At 46.3% G+C, this 6,170-nt stretch overlaps 1 protein-coding gene across 1 annotated transcript in view; it reads left to right on the forward strand.

Annotated features, from left to right (window-relative positions):
• The first annotated feature begins 5,346 nt into the window (after nt 1-5,346).
• PPM1B (protein phosphatase, Mg2+/Mn2+ dependent 1B) overlaps nt 5,347-6,170 on the forward strand; it is a 93,935-nt gene continuing 93,111 nt past the window's right edge. The window contains exon 1 of the mRNA XM_077749388.1: nt 5,347-5,368. The gene's annotated coding sequence lies outside the window, so the exon portion shown is untranslated. The remainder of the gene's footprint in view (nt 5,369-6,170) is intronic.

Below are 6,170 nucleotides of genomic sequence, written 5' to 3' on the forward strand. Positions count from 1 at the left end.
AAAAAAATGCCACCCACACCCTCCAGTTGTTTAAGCCACTGTTTAGGTTTTCTATTAGCCAAACACAACTCTAACCTTATGACATGGGTTATAAAAAAAAAAAAAAGACTTTTCTCCCATGATGATGAAAACTTTAAACAATATTTTAGTGTTGAAATAAGAATTAAATGTGGAGCAGAGGGCAACATTCTAATGGGGTTTTAAAATAATTTTTAGCATGTGTGGCCTAATTCTTGCTGAATCCCAGATACTTTGGGATAAAAGGGCCTTCGTCCTAAAGAGCTCCCTGGAGCTGTTTGAGACACATTTTTAAGAGACACTATATTGGGGCGCCTGGGTGGCTCAGTCAGTTAAGCATCTGGCTCTTGATTTAGGCTCAGGTCATGTTCTCACAGTTTGTGAGTTTGTGAGTTGGACCCCTGTGTCAGGCTCCAGGTTTTCAGCGCGTGGGATTTTTTCTCTCTCTCTACTCCTCCCCCAACTCACACTGGCTCTATCTCTCTCTCTCTCTCAAAATAAATAAATAAACTTATTTTTAAAAGTAAAAAAATAGGGGTGCCTGGGTGGCTTAGTCGGTTAAGCGTCCGACTTTCGCTTAGGTCATGATCTCGCGGTTCGTGGGTTCGAGCCCCGCGTCGGGCTCTGTGCTGACTGCCAGCTCAGAGCCTGGAGCCTACTTCAGATTATCTCCCCCTCTCTCTGACCCTCCCCTACTCATGTTCTCTCTGTCTCTCTCTCTCTCTCTCTCACACACACAAATAAATAAAAAACATTTAAAAAAGTTAAAAACTAGAGAGAAACTGTGTTGTGATTTCATTAAAATCAGGGGTTGAACTTTTTTTTTAATGTTTATTATTTTTGAGAGAGAGACAGAGTGTGAGCGGGGGAGGGGCAGAGAGCGAGGGAGACAGAGAATCCAAAGCAGGATCCAGGCTCCGAGCTGTCAACACAGAGCCCCATGCAGGGCTTGAACTCATGAACTGTGAGATCATGACCCGAGCCAACCCAAAGTTGGACACTCAACTGACTGAATTATTCAGGCGCCCCAGGGTTGAGCCTTTCTAAGTTGATGAAAAGGAAGAGTTATTTCCGACTCTACTCATGACACTTCTGACACCAAATGTGCAGGTTGTTTTCCTCACTTTAAGCAATTCTGACATTGACTACATGGAGTTAGGGCAGCTCTCACAGGTCAAAGACTCAGTCCCACAACACTGAGCCCACTTTCAGAGGCCAATCACAAGTCCCAGGTTGTGAACTGTTCTTCTGACCACACCGCTATAAATGGGGGATTCCCACAACCCCTTCCTTGGGTCTGATAATTTTCTAGAACCGTTCACAGAACTCAGGAAAGCACTTTACTTACTATGGTCAGTTTGTTGTGAAGGATACAACTCAGGAACAGCCAAATGGAAGAGATGCTTGGCCAGGCCATGTAGGAAATGGGCATGGAGCTTTCAGGACCTCTCTGGGCTTACTTACCACCTTCTCAGCACCTCAGTGTGTATGCCAACCCAGGAGTCTCCAAACCCAACCATTTAAGGCTTTTATGGGGTCTTCATTACCTAAGTATGATTGATTTAATCATTGGCCATTGGTGATTACATCCACTTCTAGCTTCTCCGCCCTCCCCAGTGGCAGGGGGGTGGGGTCGGGGTGGATTAGCCGAAAGTTCTGATCTCATTACGCAGTTGCTTCCTCCGGCAACAAGCTATCCTCTAAGAGTTACCTCATTAGCACAGATTCAGGGGTTCAAAATGGCTTTTTATGGGGTGCCTGGCTGGCTCAGGTGGTAAAGCATGTGACCCTTAATCTTTAGGTCTTGAATTCAGGCCCCACCTTGGGCCTAGCGCTTACTTTAAAAAAAAAAAAAAGGCCACTTATGAATAACAAAAATGCTTTTCTTACCCCTGTCATTCAAAAAATGATAAGAGTTTTAGGAGCTCTGTGCCAGGAACCAGGGATGAAATTAAATATATGTTTCTTTTTATTTTTTTACTTTTAATTTTTTTTTAATGTTTTGTTTTATTTAAAAAAATTTTTTTTTATGTTTTATTTATTTCTAGGAGAGAGAGAGACAGCATGAGCAGGGGAGGGTCAGAGAGAGAGGGAGTCACAGAATCCGAAACAGGCTCCAGGCTCCGAGCTGGCCGTCAGCACAGAGCCCGATTCAGGGCTCGAACCCACGAACCGCGAGATCATGACCTAAGCGAAAGTCGGACGCTTAACTGACTAAGCCACCCAGGCGCCCCTATATGTTTCTTTTTATATCACTGTATCATTGCTAATTAATTTCTTTCTTTAAAAACATGTTTTAAAAATGTTTATTTTTGAGAGAGAGAGAGAGAGACAGTGGGGGAGGAGCAAAGAGAGAGGCAGACAGAACCTGAAGCAGGCTCCAGGCTCTGAACTGTCAGCACAGAGCCTGACGCAGGGCTCGAACTCATGGACCATGAGATCATGGCTTGAGCTAAAGTCAGATGCTTGATTGACTGAGCCACCCAGCCACCCCTCATTGTTAATTAATTTCAGAGGTAGCAATGCCTATAATCTACCATAGTACCTGATTCACAGTGACTGTTTAATAAGTATTTGTAGAGTGGAACTAGTGAAAAAAAATTAAAAAAAATTTTTTTTTAAATATTTATGTATTCTTGAGGGAGAGAGAGCTCACAAGAGTGAGCGAGCACTAGCGGCGCAGGGGCAGAGCAAGCTTCCAAAGCAGGCTCTGCAATGTCAGCAAAAAGCCTGACATGGGGCTCAAACACATGAATCATGAGATCCTGACCTGAGTTGAAGTCAGACACTCAACCAACTAAGCCACCCAGCCCCCCACAATTTTTTTAATGAAGAAAACAGGTTAATCAGTGGAATATTTCCACTGGTTAAGAGAGGAGTGGATCAATCTGCACAAATTGAACTACTTGAAGTTTGACACAGAAGCTCTCCGTCAGAGAGGGCATAATGGCTTGCATATAATAGGTATATAAATATGCTGAATGCATGCATGAAACTTCTATGTGACGTCTAAGAATTTTGATTCAACTGTGATAGGCACTGTGTTGTCATTGTATACCATATCCTATTTAATCCTTTTCTTTTTTTTTTTAAGAGAGAGAGAGAATACAAGCAGGGGAGGGGGGAGGGTGGGAGAGAGAGAGAGAGAGAGAGAGAGAGAGAGAGAGTCCAAACAGGTTCCATGCTCAGCACAGAGCCCGATGCAAGGCTCAATCCCATAACCCTGGGTTCATGACCTAAGCAGAAATCAAGAGTCAGACACTCAGCCAACTGAGCCATCGAGGCATCCCCCATTTAGTCTTTAAAATAATTATGTGAAGTAGGCAGTACTGGATTACCAAGTATGGGTTTAGGGCACCAGCAAAACTGAGGCATTCAAATTTGTTTTGAGAAAATTGGTATCTGATGTCATTAAATTTTTTTTTAATGTTTATTTATTTGAGAGAGAGAGAGAGAGAGAGAGAGAGAGAGAGACAGAGCATGATCAGGGGAGGGGCGGAGAGAGAGGGAGACATAGAGTCAGAAGCAGGATCCAGGCTCTGAGCTGTCAGCACTGAGCCTGATGTGGGGCGGGAGCTCAAGAACCAAGAGATCATGACCTGATCAGAAGTCAGACGCTTAAATGACTGAGTCACCCAGGTGCCCCAATATCTGATGTCTTATTTAAAAAAGAACACCAGAGGTGCCTGGGTAGCTCAGTTAGTTGAGTATCTGAATTTTGATTTCAGCTCATGTCATGATCCCAGGGTCATGGGATTGAGCCCCGAGTCAGGCTCTGTGCTGAGTGTGGAGCCTGCTTAGGATTCTCTTTCTCTCTCTCTCTCTCCCCCCCCACCGCCCGTCTTCCCTGCTCAAGAGCTCTCTCTCTCTCAAAAAAATAAAAAATAAAATTATTTTTTAAAAAAAGAACACCAGAGTACTATAGCCAACATTGGAGGAAAAAAATTACCTATGCTAATGAGTCTCAATCATTGGTGTGTATAAAAATTTAAAATGCACCTAAGTGTTGTCCCTAGAGTCCCTGACATTATGGGTGAGAGTGGACCCAGGAATCCGCACCCCAGGTGATTATGATGCTGGTGCCCTGGCCACGGTACCGTTAAAAACCCTCCACTATTATTATGCAAAATTGGGGCGTAGATGAAAAAATCTGAACTGCAATTAAGTCTTTATTTTTTGCCATTCTCACCATTGTCCAGGAACTTGTCCTATTCCTAAATTTGCCCTTATTCCTAAAGCATTCACAGTCCGGAAGCTGAAAAGCGCTGTGCTGGGCCTTAGCCTAACTTGTCGGTCCAAACCAACAGACACAGGAGTGTAAGGTTTAAATCCTTTATCAGGGCACTTTCACTAAAAAACAACAACAAATTATTCTAAGGTGTTAGCATGCTTTTATTACACTCTAGTTTTGTTTCTTTTGGGGGGAATTAACCTGGCCATACCTGTTAGTCTAATTGCTGAAGGAATCATATTCACTCCCTTCTTTTGCTTATTGAATCATTCATTCTAGACTGATACTGTTCTTTACGAAGCCTTCTTCCGTAAAGCCTATCCACAGGGACCATCCCTTATACCACCAATATCCCTTGCATGACAGCACGTATCATCTTGTAGTGGGATTGCCTAATTTAGTTTTGTATCTGTAGTTCTTCGTATAGGGCCTAGCAAATAGCAGGCGCTCAAGAACTGTGGAACGAATGAATGTCAAAGACTAGGCCGAGTTTTAAAAAGCACTGTTGACTAAGAAACAAAACATGGAAATGTCAAAGGCTGAATGCCAGGCCCTGGAGGCCTAGAAAGAACAAAAATAACCCTTAACAGCACAGAGCCCTCTTGAAGGCAATCACCTGTCCCATTTTGTCAATTCTCTTTCCAGCCTTACCTTACACCTCAATTTCCCGCTCACTAACTCATTCCCTCCCCTACTGCGGACAGGTCAGGCAGGTATGTTAGCTCAGCAGCTCTGATTGGTCGGCGATGATTTCATTGTTGGGAAACATCCGGGCTTTTTCCCTGCCCGCAACACCTCCCCCAGAGCCCGGCGTTCTGAGCTTCTCTCTCCCGCGTATGCCCCTCCCGCTGGCTGAAGCAAAACAACTGCCTTTCCCGGGACCGCTTCTGATCCTCGCCTGCGCCATCCCTTCCGTCTCTACGCCAAAGAGAGGCGTTTATATTCTCCAATGAGGGCCTAACAGGACTTTGTGAGCCAATCAGCAGCCAACCCCCTGCAATTCCGGGTGGGACTAGGCTTCCACACCTATAACTGGACAAGCGCGTTAGCTCCTTTATGGCGCTCCTTTTACGCAAGGCTTAGAGGTCAGAAATAGAGGGGCATGATTCTCGTAGAACGGTAAGGATCCGCGCACACTGTCTGGATTTGACCGTTTTCGAAGACTAGCCAATCGCTTTTCGAATACTTCCCCGCCTTTTGCGCGTTCATTTAAAAAAAGCCAGTGTGACGGACTTGGAAATTGGTTCAGTGACGGACACGCAGAGAAAGCCAATGATTGAGGGTTCGGGTCACCCTTTGGACCAATAAGAAAAGAGAATCGCTAGGGTTCGGTCTTTGCGAGGCGGGGTGCAGGTGGGCGTTATTTGATTGATGGCGATCTTTACTTATAGCTGGTAGGATGGGTTGGTTCCTGACGTCCAGAGGCGGGCCTGAATAAAGTAAATGGTAATGAAGGGTTGGGCCTCACTCAGTGGGCGGTGTTTGATGGATAGTTGACCTTGCCAATTGAAGGTGGTCACTGATGCCCAATGGGAAATTAGGAACTGAGAGGCGGGGCATTGTGGGCGGGGAAAACTGAGTGCCGAGGTACAGGGCCGCCGAAATGGGAGGGGGCGATGATTGACGGGAAGCCCAGCCAACCGGGTGCGGCGAGAGGCCGCGCCGTCCCAATGGGTGGGAGCTAGGGGCGGGGCTCCCCGAGGGGCGGGGAGGACAGGGTGCGGGGAGGGGGTTGCAGAAGGAGCGGAGCGGCTGCTGCTCAATGGCGGAAAAGCCGCCGGTGCTCTGACCGCCTGGTCCCCCTAGCAGTTGCGGGGGAGTTTCCTGCCGGCGCGGCTGGACTCTCTGCTTCTCAGGGTTCGGTGGCTGGAAGATGCTCCAGAGAGACGAGGCTGCGGCGGAGGAGGTGGCGGCGGCCGAG

This window comes from Crocuta crocuta, unplaced genomic scaffold (assembly GCF_008692635.1).
Source record: "Crocuta crocuta isolate KB4526 unplaced genomic scaffold, BGI_CrCroc_1.0 scaffold118, whole genome shotgun sequence".
Taxonomy (NCBI): Eukaryota; Metazoa; Chordata; class Mammalia; order Carnivora; family Hyaenidae; genus Crocuta; species Crocuta crocuta.